The sequence below is a fragment of the Myotis myotis genome, unplaced genomic scaffold (assembly GCF_014108235.1).
Source record: "Myotis myotis isolate mMyoMyo1 unplaced genomic scaffold, mMyoMyo1.p scaffold_m19_p_22, whole genome shotgun sequence".
In the NCBI taxonomy this organism is placed as follows: Eukaryota; Metazoa; Chordata; class Mammalia; order Chiroptera; family Vespertilionidae; genus Myotis; species Myotis myotis.
The window spans coordinates 1,867,806-1,882,789 of NW_023416327.1; the positions used below are offsets into that span (position 1 = coordinate 1,867,806).

A 14,984-nucleotide genomic window follows, 5' to 3' on the forward strand; every position below is an offset into this window, starting at 1 on the left:
TTTACAAATTCATCCCGGAGTTATTAATGCAGATTATGAAGGAGAAATATTAGTGATGATGTCTGCTTCTAGTATTATAAATATAAAGGCTGGAGAAAAAATGGCACAGTTATTATTACTTCCCTATAAACAAAGAGGACATACAGCACCAGTTAAGCGAACTGGGGGATTTGGTAGCACGGGAACAAAGGTCTTTTGGCATACGGTCTTAGGAGATCAGAGACCTCAACTTACAGTAATGTTCCCGGAGGGAATAAAAATTACCGGCCTGGTGGATTCTGGGGTTGATGTGACTATAATTTTTATTTTGCACTGACCTCAATCTTGGCCGTTACACAGGTGAATGCAACCTTTACAGGTTTAGGGACCCTCACTGAGATTTTACAAAGCTCTAATGTACTTGAATGTCAGGGGCCTGAAGGACAAAAGGGCCAAATACAGCCATATGTCGCCTCCATTGCACTATCTTTGAGGGGAAGAGATCTTTTACAGCAATGGGGGGCTACAATTACTATACCTTCTTTACCGAAAGGTCATAGACAAATGATTTGTCAAGCTGGTGCTGACGTCACTGGCGCCAGTGTTCAGGACCAAAATTTATAGAGGGGGCCACTTCAAAGCGCTTCGCCCTGCCTTTAAAATGGAAAACAACTGAACCGGTTTGGGTAGAGCAGTGGCCCCTAACTAGAGAAAAGTTGGAAGCGCTCCAAATTATTATCAAAGAACAAATACAACTAGGGCATAGAGAAGCCAGCTCTAGTGCATGGAATTCCCCTGTCTTTGTTATAAAGAAAAAGCCAGGTAAATGGAAAATGTTAACTGATTTAAGAAGGATTAATGAGATTATTGAACCTATGGGACCTTTACAGCCTGGAATTCCAAATCCAGCATTAATTCCTAAAAATTGGCATTTAATAATTATTAATTTGAAAGACTGTTTTTACACAATCCCTTTACAATCTCAGGATTGTGACAAATTTGCTTTCACGGTCCCTTCCTTAAATAACAGCCAACCTAATCAGAGATATCAATGGCGAGTTCTCCCCCAGGGTATGTTAAATAGTCCTACTACGTGTCAAGCTTATGTTCATCAACCTTTACAAGTACTAAGAGAAATGTTTGCTACAGGCATTTGTTATCATTACATGGATGATATTTTATTAGCACATAAAGAAAAACCTAAGGTAGATAGTGTGTTACAGGAGGCTAGAAAATTGTTTAAGGAGTATGGACTCCAAATAGCAGAGGAAAAAATTCAGCAAACAGAGCCCTGGTTATATTTAGGACAGAAAATTTCAGCAAGCATTATTCAACCTCAGAAAGTTCAGATCAGAAGGGATAGTCTTAACACCTTAAATGATTTTCAGAAACTGTTGGGGGATATAAATTGGCTTCGACCATCTATTGGAATCCCCACCTATCAATTAACTAATCTATTTCAAACATTAGAAGGACCCTCAGATCTCAATAGTCCTAGGCAATTGACTCCTGAAGCAGAAGCCAAATTACAATTAATTGAACAACAAATTCAAGCAGGACAGTTAGATCGTATACAATCATTACAAAATCTTAAGGTTTTAATTATTCATACCACACATTCTCCAACAGGAATTCTTATGCAGGATACTAACATAATTGAATGGGTGTTTTTACCTCATAAATTCAGTAAAAAATTATCTACAAATTTACAGAAAATTTGCATTTTAATAGAAAAGGCAAGAATCCGTTTGCGACAATTATGTGGACAAGATCCAGATGAAATAATAATACCCTTTAGTAAACAACAACAAGATATCCATTGGCAATTATCAAATGATTGGCAGCGAGCCTTTAGTGATTATACTGGAAAAATTCACAATATTTATCCTAAAGACAAAAGAATTCAGTTTTTAAAAAGGACTCAATGGATTTTACCGAAAATAATTTCTCCTACCCCCCTATCAGGAGCAGAAACTTATTTTACTGATACAAACAAACAAGGAATGGCTGGTATGGTAATTTCAAAGAAAATAAAGTAGTGCAATCTCCTTACCAATCAGTACAAAAGGCAGAGTTGTTTGCAATTGTTATGTTACTACAAGATAAAGACTCTATGTCGCTTAACATTATCACTGACTCTCAATATACAAAGTTTACTGTACAACACATTGAAACGGCTGCTGTCTTTAAGAGTAGGTCTGACTTGCATGAACTATTTCTACAGCTTCAAATGCTCTTGCGCCTCCGGCATGATCCTATCTATATAACACACATTCGAGCACACTCTTTACTACCTGGACCTTTATCTGCCGGGAATGCTAACACTAATCAATTAGTTGGTACAGTGACCTCTGCTCAAAGAGAGCATAATATGTATCACTCCAATGCTAGAGCATCGAAAGAAAAGCATCATATCACTTGAAGACAGCCTGAAAATATTTTGCAAACATGCCCTCACTGTCAGCCATTCCACACTGCTCGTCTACCCACGGGAGTTAATCCCCGAGGAGAAACTGTTAATGCCCTTTGGCAAATGGATGTTACTCAGGTGTCAGAATTTGGCAAGCTTAAATTTGTTCACCATTCTATTGATACTTATTCTCATTTCTCATGGGCATGGACGATGTCCTCTGAGAAAGCCGATGCTGTTATAACACACATACTGGAAGGAAGCCTTTCTTGTAATAGGCAAACCCCGAGCCATTAAAACTGACAATGGCTCGGCATATTTATCAGGTAAGTATCAGCATTTTTTCCAACAGTTTGATATTAAACATATTACAGGAATTCCTGGAAACAGTACAGGTCAAGCAATTATTAAAAGACAGAACCGCACCCCTAAGGAAATGCTGCAAAAACTAAAAGGGGGAGAGGAGCTGGTATCAGGCCAGACTCCCTAACGAAGATTATTAAGAGCTCTATTTACTTTAAATTTTTTAAATCTGAATGCAGATGCAGGGTCAGCTGCTGGCTTACACTGGGGACATAAAGAGGAGGTCCCGGTGGAGCAGCCTGTCAGGTACCAAGATGTCACTGCTAACCAGTGGTGCCCGGCTACCGTTTTCAGGTGGGGTCGAGGCTCGGCTTATGTTTCCACAGGAACCAAGAAGTTCCGGATCCGGATGAAAGAATCCAGGGAAGGCAGAGGAAGTGTGATGAAGCGGGACTGGAAGACCGGCTTGTGCAACTCACCATCCAGGGAGGACAAAATTCGCGTGCCGTTGCCTCGCACCCGAAACACTCCTCCACCTACATGGGGACAGGTGAAGCGCCTATGCCAGGAAGGGGGGTGTCTTGTGACTGCCCATGGAAGGCCCTGTACTCCCTCTACATTGTCGCTTGCTGGCTGTCCTCACTACCCAGGTAAAAGGGCTGAGCTATATTTATTGGGCTTACACCCCAAATCCTCCACTAATGAGTGGGGTATCTTGAACAGATGTAACTGTACCAATATATACTAATGACTCTAATTGGATGCCTGGGCCTTTTGATGATAGTGGGCCTTTGAAACCAGAAGAAGAAGGAACAAGAATGAACAACTATTCAACAGGAGTTATTGGAATGCCTGTGTGTCCGGTACTGGGTGATCATTGTCTGCAATTGGGTAATCAAGCCTGGTTGAGTGTGGTTAAAAGCACCACTAATCCTTAAAAGGACCAGTCCAATGGAATCAAACTACTGGGGAAATATCTTATTTTAATTGTACCTTATTAACTTGTGTAAATAACTCTGTACCCTTTAATCACAGTAGAGAGAGCTTGTATCTATTGCGAGCCAGAACAGGAGTATGGTTACCTGTACAGATGGATCGACGATGGCAGGAAAGTTCTCTAGCTGGAGCTCTCCAAGCCATTACAGAAGGAATATTGAAGAGGTCCAAAAGGCTTATTGGCATGCTAATTGCTGTAATTCTTGGGTTAATTGCAATAACAGCGACAGCTGCAGCAGCTGGGGTGGCATTACAGCGATCAGTCCAAACTGCTACTTTTGTTCAAGACTGGCATAAAGATTCAGAACAGTTATGGAATTCTCAACGGCATATTGATAGTGAAATCAATGAACAATTAGCAGATCTTGAACAATCAGTAGTTTTATTAGAGGAGCCAAATTGTTAGTTTGCAAAGGCGATTACAGTTAAAGTATGATTGGAACCATACTAGTTTCTGTGTTACCCCAGTACCTTACAATGAGACAGCTTTCCCTTCGGATAAAATTAAGAAACATTTATTAAACCATGGTAATTTAACACAAGAAATCATTGATCTCCAAGATCATATTCATAACCTGAAGCTAAACTACAGGGAGGAAATGTAGCCGCTCAAGTGGATTGAAGTTAATTAGAAGAGGACGTCTGCCAAGAACAGACGGGGGCCTGTAAGCGGGCCACATCAGAACAAAGTCTTGCACGCAAGACTTACTCTTCAGAGGCAGAACTTTCCTTGAGGTGATGAATAGGTCATGAGAGCATGGAAAGTACAAGGGAGGGTACACAGCTGCAGGTTGAAGGGATCTTTGAACAATATAGGAAATTAATAGTTTAATGTATAACTTAGCTCAGATGATCTCATCTGAGGCATGCCTGTTTGTCATTGTTACTTGCTGTACTCCCCAATAAAAGCCATGAGAACTTTTTAGGATTTGCTCCTTGCTTGAGCGAGCAGTAGCCCTCTGTCTCTGAAACTCATCCTGCTTGCCGAGCTCATCTCAGCATCACCGTTCAGACCACCTGCAGCATCCGAAACCTGTGCACTTGGTACAAATGCAAGGGAAATGGAGCGATGGAAGGGCCGCCCCTGCCCCCATCACAGGTGCATCCTTACAGGTCACCCCAGGTGAGAGCAGGGAGGCCTGGGACTGCCGGCACCTGTTTTCTCTGTGCTCATGCACACACACTCACATGCACATGCAGCAGCACGTGTTTACAAAACACACATGGGCCCAGTGGACCTTCTTTGAATCATGCAGCAGTTTTTTATGGAGCACCTACTGTGTGCAGACACTGCCAGGGACCTGGGGTAAAGCAGCAAACAAGAGAGCAAAAGTCTCCCCTGAAGCCACAGGACAGACATACAGAGGAAGTGGGATGGGGGGGGGGGGCAGGCTGAAGATTTCAATGGGGGCTGGGGCAGGGGGGAGGGGGCTTGGGGAAGAGACAGCTGAGCAAAGGCTGGAGGAGGGGAGGGGGCAGCTGTGCTGCTTTGAGGACAGGTGTGTTCCAAGCATAGGAACAGCCAGTGTCCCTGGGATCAGAGCAGGCCAGTGTGTCCCAGGAAGGACAGGGAGGCCATTGGACTGGGGGGAGGGGCTGCAGGAGAGAAGGTCAGAGGGCACTGCAGGGGCATTGGGGCAAGACTTGTGGCTTTTCCTCTAAGAGGATGGCGGGGAACGGGGGAGGGAAACACCTCCCTGGCAGGCTCATCCCAAGCAGCCAGCAGGTCTCCTGGGAACAGATGTGGGGAATGTGGAAGGGAAGGAGGGAAGTCAGTGCTGGGGGTTGGGCTCGAGGTGCTGGAGGGATGAGTTGCCTGGCTCAGGGCAGGTGGGAAGCCTGAGATGTGGGTTTGGGGGTATATATGAACTGGGCTTCAGAAACGGACACGGAGAGGCTTGTCAGATACTCTGGTGGGGAGGCCACCAGCTGCTGTTTAGGTGACAGGTCCAGGACAAAAGGGCTGACCTGGTGCTGCCAGTGTATGGGAACCCACAGGGCAGGGTGGGGTCGCCACAGGGCAGGGCCCAGTCACCACAGGGCAGGGTGGGGTTGCCACAGGGCAGAACAACAGCCCAGGGAGCAGGAGGCATCAGCTGAGGTCAGATGCCAGATGCTGGGTCAGTCAGCGAGTGCCACCTGCCTAGGTTATGACACACTCAGGCACAGCTGGCCACCTTTGCAGGGAACTCCTCACTCACCCCTGTGCCTGTGGTTCCACTTCCATGCAGCATCCTCTGAAACACCCCCACCGCTGAGCTTAGCCACATTTCTCATTCTCAAGGGGGAAGGGGAACCTCAAATTCTCTCCAAGAAATGAAATAGAAATTTCTAAAAAAGTGACGGGTGCCTCCAGCAAAAGCCCGACAAAGCTATTCTCAGGGAAGTGCTTCCAGATGTTACAGAGTAGAACAATTTTTTAGGCCTGCTTAATGACCTAGCCACCTCAGCAGCCTGGCAGCCTGTGCAAAGTTTCTAGGAACTGAGCTCACACACCTGAGCCACGGTCTACAAAGCACAGACATATCAAAATTAAGAACAGTCCTGACCTTTATGTTACCCAGAAATGAATAACAGGAGGATGATGAATAGCTTGGCTAAAACTGCACAATTAGCTTTTGTAACTTGGCTTTGCTTGCGATGGGAACCTGAACACAGATGTAGTTGTCCCCTTTAAATACTGGACTCTGCAGATGGTCGTGGCCGCTTCTCTCTTGGGCTTCCCGAGTGGAGGAGTGGACACTGGCCAGTCAATAAAGGCTCTCTAAATTTTAATCAGTCTGGAGTTCTGGTCATTCTGTCGCTCGCGCTCCACAACATTTGGAGGCCCCAGCGAGATAACCGGCCATTGACCGGTCCCGTGACCAGAGTCCAGGGAAGACATCCAAACTCCAGGCCCTAGGGGGAGATCTCTGAGAGATGTTCCTCAGCCCGGGACCGATAGAGTTTGGCAGGTCTGTCCGAAAATTGTCTAATTGACTTCAGTTGGAGCCATCTGGATCTGATTCTTATCAGTAAGAAAACTCAATTCTTTTGAGTCCTGATTCTGGTTCTGTGGGCCCATCAGAGGTTTCCGGAAGGCTGGACGCAGCACGACTTCTGTTGAGACCAGATCCCGGTTTACAAAGGTGCCCAGTGATCCTGAGCCTGGTTGTTATTTGTCTTATCTGTGTCTATTGTTGTGTCCAATTTGTTTTTTGTTGTCAGAATTGATCAATCAACTTCATGTACTGTCTGTACCCCCTTCAATGTTTTTTGAAAAATTTTCAGGACTTCAAGCAAAGAGCCGAGAGCTATGGAGCCCCTGTTAAGGCTTTTGATTTACAGAAATTCTATGAGCGTGAATGGCCAACATTCCCGCAGATCGAGTGGCCTCCTGAGGGGTTGACCAATTTGGGTTTAGTCTATCAGGTCCAGGCTATAATTTTTGGAAACCCCAGGCACGCGGACCAAATGGTGTATATTCAAATTTGGATAGATGTCTTAACTGAAAATCCTAAATGGCTCTGGGATTGCCAAAACCCTTCAGAAAGGAAAAAGAAATTGGGACAGAGATCGACTGTCCTCCTCACTTCACCTCCCAGGGAGGCTGAGAGGAAGCCCCTTGTTCTCCCACCTCCTCCAGAGGACCCCATCCTGGCAGAGCCACCCCCGTATCTGTCAGCCCCAATGGCTGCTCCCCTTGAGGATCCTCTGAGTCCATCTCATACCCGCTGTGGGGCAGAGTACTGACCCCCACATTCAGCCCCCTCTCGGGACTCCTCTGGAGCCCCGATGTTGGCTTTGCGCCAGGTGCCGCCCCCAAGGGGGAGGAATGGCCTTTTATGGTTTACTTCCCTTTTTCAACCAATGACCTCTATAACTGGAAGAATCAGAATCCCTCTTTCTCTCAGAATCTGTTGGGATTAATCTCCCTCTTGGAGTCTGTCTTTTTCACCCATCAGCCCACTAGGGAAGATTGCCAACAGCTCCTCCAGACCCTTTTCACCTCCGAGGAGAGAGAGTGAGTCAGGTCAGAGGGAAGGAAATTGGTTCTTGGCCCCAACGGCCAACCCTCTTCGGAGTCAGCACGGCTCGGCTCGAGGCTATCTTCCCACTCTCCCACCTCTCGTGGGACCCCAACACGGAGTGAGGTAAGGAGGCTCTCGATCGGTATCACCAGACTCTGCTGAGGGGAATCCGAGCGACTGCGCGGAAACCCACCAATTTGTTAAGGTAACTGAAGCTGTACAGGGACCGAGTGAATCTCCCGCCGCTTTTCTAGAGCACCTGTGTGAAGCCAACAGGCTCTACACACCCATAGACCCTGATGAGCCCGAGAATTGGCGGGCAGTTAACATCGCTTTCATGTCCCAGTCGGCCCCAGACATTAGAAAGAAATTACCAAAGTTAGAAGGCTTTGAGGGAAAAGTGCTGTCAGAATTGATTGAAGTTGCTTAAAAGGCATTTAAAAATAGAGAAGATTCAGAGACTGTGCAAACTCAGAAAATGGCAAAGGTCCTGGTAACTGCCATGCAAGAGGACCAACCTGGGGGCCGGGACAGTGACCCACTCATTCTTTGTGATGCCGGAGTGCCTGTACCCACTACTGGGACAGGACCTTCTCAGCAAACCGCAGGCTACCATCTCCTTCCAGGAGGAGACGGCTACGGTGACTTTTAATCAGATACCGGGGGTTGTGTTTTTGACTTGCCCCTTGAGCGAGGAATATCTCCTCACTGAGGGAACTGAAAACAACAATCCGGTCCCAGATGCCCCATTACTCCAAAAGCTGCAACAGAAAATACCTGGAGTATGGGCAGAGAGTAACCCCCCAGGACTGGCGGTACACAGAGCCCCAATTGTGGTACAACTCTCCAGCACAGCAATTCCAGTATGGGTTAAGCAATATCCAATAAGCCAAAAGGCCCGAAGAGGCATCGCAGTCACATAAAAAGACTGAAAAAAGCAGGAATCTTAGTCTCTTGCCACTCCCTGTGGAATACCCCATTGCTTCCTGTACAGAAACCAGGAACGGAGGACTTCAAACCCGTTCAGGACTTAAGAGAGGACAATAAGAGGGTAGAAACTATAACATCCCACGGTGCCTAATCCATATACCCTCCTGAGCCTGTTACCTGCACCAGGGGAAAGACTGAGAAACTAAACTGGATTGAAACTGAAACTAAGGCTTTTCAAGATCTTAAACAAGCCTTAGCCAGCGCACCAACATTAGCGCTGCCAGACCTCACCAAGCCATTTCAGTTATATGTGGCAGAGGCTCGGGGAATAACAAAGGGGGTGTTAACCTAATCCCTGGGACCATGGAAAAGGCCTGTGGCATACTTATCCAAGCGGCTAGACCCCGTGGCTGCAGGGTGGCCAGGGTGTTTGAGAGCAGTAACAGCTATAACTATATTGGTAAAGGAAGCCTCAAAACTCACCCTCGGGCAGGACTTGCAAGGAGTAGCTCCACATTCCATGGAGGCACTGTTGCAAAGCCCACCACAGCACTGGCTCTCGAATACTCGGATCACCCAGTATCAGGTACTCTTGCTTGATCCCCCGCTAGTCAGTTTTCTCAAAACGGCGGCATTAAACCCTGCTACCTTGTTGCCTGATGACAACCCTAAGCAGCCCCTCCATGACTGCACTGAAACCCTGTCCTCGCTCAAGAACCTTCGAGAGGACCTGACGGGCCAGATCCTGATGAGACCCTGTATACACTGATGGAAGCAGCTTTGTGGTCGAAGGGACCAGGTATGCAGGAGCAGCGGTTGTGATAGCTGACAAGGTAACCTCGGTGCAGGCACTGGGGTGCGGGACATCAGCTCAGAAGGCAGAGCTAATAGCCTCACCCAAGCACTACGGTGGGGGAAGGGAAAGGCAGCGAATATATATACAGACAGCCGATATGCATTTGCCACTCTTCACGTTCATGAGGCCTTATACCAAGAAAGGGGACTCCTAACTTCAGGAGGGAAGGAAATCAAAAATGTCCCAGAAATCCTTACCCTCCTTGTGGCCCTTTGGATGCCGAAGGTGGTGGCAGTCATACACTGCAAAGGACATCAGTCAACTGACACCCGGAGGCATGGGGAAATGCCTTCACAGATAAAGCGGCCAGCAAGTCACCCAAAAACCAGTGTGGTCCCTCCATATTTTACCAGCCCTCCCTGCAAGGGTCTTTGAGGAGATTCCAGTCTACTTGGAGGAGGCTACTGCGCTGGGGAAAAGACTCCAGGCAAAAGAAACATCCGGAGGATGGAAAGAATTGCCGGACCAGAGGCTGCTCAGTCCAGAGGCCCTGGGAAAGGAACTCATTTCCCAGATCCATCAGAGTACTCATCTGGGGGGAACCAAACTGCTAGAACAGCCTAAACGAGATTATTATATTCCTAAACTCTTTCAGGTCTCAAAAGATATTGCAAGGAGATGTCACATCTGTGCACAGGCAAACCTCAGGAAGCGGTCCCCTTTAGTCAAGGGAACCAGACTCAGGGAAAAGTCCCAGAGAGCATTGGGAAGTAGACTTTACAGAATTACCCCCAGGTCTGGGAGGATATCGCTACCTGCTGGTTTTCGTCGATACATTCTCAAGATGGCCAGAGGCTTTCCCTACCAAGTCTGAAACAGCACAAGTAACAGTAAAGAAATTAATCTCAGAATTTGTCCCCAGGTTTGGCCTACCTGTTACAATGGGGTCCGACAATGGCCCGGCATTCATTGCCCACATCACTCAGTTATTGGCAAAGATAGTAGGTATAAATTGGAAATTACACTGTATCTATAGACCTCAGAGCTCTGGACAGGTAGAGAGGATAAATTGGACCTTAAAGGAAACTCTGACAAAACTAAAACTGGAGACTGGCGAAAACTGGGTAAGCCTCCTCCCTTTTGCCTTACTCTGGGCTCATTGCACCCCGTATGTAAAGGGCCTCACCCCTTTTGAGATTCTGTTTGGCCGACCCCTACCACTACTTCCCAAGCTAGGGGAAGAAATATTAGCATCCCTTTCTAATCATAACCTCCTAAAGTCCTTACAGGCTTTACAGTTGAGGTCCAGGCTTAACCACCAGCTGGTCCGAGAGGCTCATCAAGACCCATCCTCCGGGACCGGGCCTGGACCACCTCTCTTTCAACAGGGAGACCTGGTGTGGGTTCAGAAGCACAAGCCATCTTTGCTGGAAGCCAGGTGGACTGGGCCCTTCACTGTCATCCTCAGCACCCCATCAGCCTAAAGGTTGCCGGAAAGAGACACTGGATTCACTGAACTCAAGTAAAAAAAGGTGGAATCCGAGGACCCCACTGAACTATGGGCCATCCAACGTACAGGGAACTTGGTTTGCCTGTACCTCCAGTATCACCCCTTATAATTCCCCCTTGACTCTCATCTCCCCTTCCCCCCGGGGGAGCCTTCTCTATGCTTCCTCACTCACATCTTGCCTCAGGTATACTATTACTCTGGGGAGGGAGGGAGAGAACATTTAGGTCTGCTCAGAGGCAGAGAAAAATGGCCCCAGTATTGATTCCCCTTTTAGTAGGATTAGGGGTTGCCGGCTCCATTGCGGTGGGAACAGCAGCTCTAGTAACAGAAAATCAGAATTTTAAGGCCCTCAGCAGCCAAGTAGATCAAGATATGAGCACATTAGAACAAAATGTAGATAGACTTGAAGATTCCCTCAGTTCCTTAGCAGAGGTAGTATTACAAAATAGGAGGGGGCTCGACCTGTTATTTCTAAAACAGGGAGGACTATGCATGGCCCTAGGGGAGAGCTGTTGTTTTTATACTAACCACTCAGGAGTTATCAGGGAGAGCCTCAGTTAGCTAAGAAAGAGGCTACAAGATAGAGAGGAAAGGAGAAAGTCTGAAGGAAACTGGTATGAAAACCTCTTCTCCTGGTCCCCTGGCTCACCACTCTCCTAACCGCCTTAGCTGGGCCAATAGCACTCCTACTGCTAACACTAACTTTCGGCCCGTGCATACTGAACTGCTCAATGAATTATATTCAACGCAGAAAACAAGCAGTCAAATGAATGGTCCTAAGAACTCACTACCAAAGAATAAGGAGAAACAATGATTTGATTCTCCCGTAAAACCAGTGGGGAATGTTACAGAGTAGAACAATTTTTTAGGCCTGCTTAATGACCTAGCCACCTCAGCAGCCTTGCAGCCTGTGCAAAGTTTTAGGAACTGAGCTCCCACACCTGAGCCACGGCCTACAAAGAACAGACAGATCAAAATTAAGAACAGTCCTGACCTTTATGTTACCCAGAAATGAATAACAGGAGGATGAATAGCTTGTCTAAAACTGCACAATTAGCTTTTGCAACTTGGCTTTGCTTGTGATGGGAACCTGAACACAGATGTAGTTGTCCCCTTTAAATACTGGACTCTGCAGATGGTCGTGGCCGCTTCTCTCTTGGGCTTCCCGAGTGGAGGAGTGGACACTGGCCAGTCAATAAAGGCTCTCTAAATTTTAATCAGTCTGGAGTTCTGGTCATTCTGTCGCTTGCACTCCACAACACAGAAAGAGCCCTTGAGCCCCAGGAGACCTCGTTCTGCACTGGGCCACCCACTGGCCTTTCCACTTCCAGGAAAGGAAACAGGACACAGCTGATGTCCCCCGCCACCCCATCGGCACCCTCTCAGGCCTTACCCAGTGCAGGGGCTGTGTGTGGGGGCGTGGCCTGTGCTGCAGAAGTTGGGAGTTTCCTCTTTGGAGGCTTGGCCGCAGGAAGGACACTCTATGCCTCTGGGCTGTGACCTACAAATCTGGAAGCAAGAGTCAAGAGGAAAGAAGGAAGGGGCTGCCTTTATTCCCAGCCACTGGTCATGTGACCATAGCCCTGCTTCAGGTTCATTTTCTGAAAGTGAAATTACAAGCAGCTCAGAAAGTCCCACTCAATGGAAACTGCCAGCCTGAGCCCCTGAAGCTCACATCCTGGCCTCATACCAAGTCCTCCCTTCATGTCCTTCCTGTCACTCCTCTCCCCGCAAACCCAGCTTCAGCACCCACTTCCTTTTCTGCTGTCCTGACCCTGCCCCCCAACCCTGCAGGCCTCCCGAGTGCTCCATCTCTCAGTGAGTCCAGCATTGTCCCACAGGCTGAGACTGGGAGCTGGGGTAGCTGAGGACAGGCAATGGGAGGAGGGAGTGTTCCTGGCAGACACAGCATGTGCAAAACCCCAAGAGGAGTTATGGGTGAGGTGCCTGCTGTGTGCCTGGGCAAGGCGCTCACAGAGACAAAAGCCCTGGCTCTCAGGCGAGGCATCCAGGATGGTGCACCCACAGACAGCACTGGGGACATGCTGGAGGACACACGGAGAGCTGGCCCCAGGGAAGCCTGCACAGGGCAGAGCAGGGCTGACGGGCCCCAGTCAGGAGGTCTACTAATGGGGCAGGGGTGCCATCTATGAAGCCATACTTCTGTCATTGAGCATGTGGCTCGCTGCAGGGGTAGCATGGAACCATGGGAAGGGTCATGCTTTTCCATGCCAAGGCCAACACTCAGGCCAAGGATCTCCAGCCTCCAGGGGCCTCTGGGCACACCCAGACTGAGAAAGGACAAGGGAGTCACAGCTTGGCGACCATTGCCTCCTCTCCCCGAGCTCCGCCAGGGCCTTCAGGCCTTGGGCTGGGATGGGGAAGTGGGGGTGGATAGGGGGGATGCGGCCCCTTTCCCAGGGGGACCGAGGGCCGGCTCCCTCCCCATTCCCCCCGCCCCTCCCCGAAAACCCTGGTCGACCAGCACTCCCGAAAATGGGTGGCAGATGGAGATGGTTGCTCAGTGGCTGCGGTTGACCAGATGTCCCAGCTTGGTCTCCTGCATAGGTCTGCGTGCGTGTGTGTGTGTGTGTGTGTGTGTGTGTGTGTGTGAGAGAGAGAGAGAGAGAGAGAGAGAGAGAGCAGGTCGACCAGATGTCCCGGCCAGGACTTAGTCTCTAGCAGTGAGTCAGAACAATTGGGTTGACCAGTTGTCTGTGGAGATGAGAGATTGAAGGTGGGGGCGGCGGCAGGGCTGAAGAGCAAATAAATGTTGACAGATATTTATTTATTTCTTTAGGGCAAAAATGAAAGGATCCCAAGTCTAATTTATAAAAAATATTTCCTTATGAACCTTTGGTCGAGAATGTTTGTATATTTCCAGAAAACTCCTCTAAGCCTGTGTGGATTCCTGCAACAATGAATTCCAGAGAGGAACTGACAACACATGAAGACAAGAAGAGAAACAGTCCAGAGATGGAGATGGTGAAGACGCCTTGCCATGCTAGCAGTCAGCAGCTGTGTGTCGCTGCAGGTTGCACAGGACCAAACCAGAGAAGGTTGGACCTGCATTGGCACCATTTGCCCACCATCCAGAACTAGCATATCATTGCTGGCATGTACACATAAGAAACTGTTGGACATTGAAATTGGGACTCAAAGAACTGTTGGCCCAGAAAGAAACTTACTACAGACTGATTCATCTGCCTCTCAGCATAACCACTATTGCTTGTCTCATTTTTGTTCTCATATGCTTATTTCTAGTCTGCAGATGCGGAATGAAGAGTCTTAAAAGGACTCGAACCCTTCAGGCAGTAGTTACCTTTCAAGAATTATTAAGGAAAAGAAACGGGGGAGATGCAGGACGCCACCCATTGTCTTCACTAGCAAGAAGTGCAAACAAGGATCTCTGAAGGCTGGTGACCCTTGTACCCACGGCAGGGCCTGAGTTATGCACTGATTGTCTAGTCCCGACAATGGGAACTCAAGCTATTTCCTGATCAAATAGTCTCAGAGTAAATCCTTCTAGTATTTACTGACCTTTATGATAGCCTGTTTGCAACTGCTATTACCTGCCTGGCTAAGGGCTTTATGTTTAACCAAAGTTGAATAAAAGGCTGTTGATGCCTAGGCACCAGTGGAGGCCCCTCCCCTTGAGTTGGACTTGCTCTCCTGGCCCCCCAGTATTTCCAAATTATTTCTTGTCTCTTCTTTTTCATTTGTGTGCGCCTCCTCTTCCAGATCCTGAACCTTAAACCACGCAGGATGTGGGGGTACACACATACAACGCAGTTGGCAGAGGGGAGTGAATGGAAGGGAGTCTATAGGAGCAGCATAGCTCGCCATACTAGCACTATTCATTCTCTGGATGGAGGCACATCATTTACAAATAACACAGAAGTACCTGAAATGGAAACTTCTTTCTCAGACATGAAAAATGCAGGTCACGTCACTTGGACACTATGAACGGCTGTGTTGTGTAGAAATGGACAGATGTGAATTAGGCATTCTGAACTTTGTCCTCTTTTGGGTTTGTCCTTGTGATCCATA

The 14,984-nt window shown here is 47.9% G+C and overlaps 1 protein-coding gene across 1 annotated transcript in view; it reads right to left on the reverse strand.

Annotated features, from left to right (window-relative positions):
- LOC118679013 (E3 ubiquitin-protein ligase RNF213-like) overlaps positions 1 to 12,610 on the reverse strand; it is a 99,940-nt gene extending 87,330 nt beyond the window's left edge. Inside the window, 1 exon segment of the mRNA XM_036355243.1 lies at positions 12,328 to 12,610. The gene's annotated coding sequence lies outside the window, so the exon portion shown is untranslated.
- Positions 12,611 to 14,984: the final 2,374 nt, after the last annotated feature.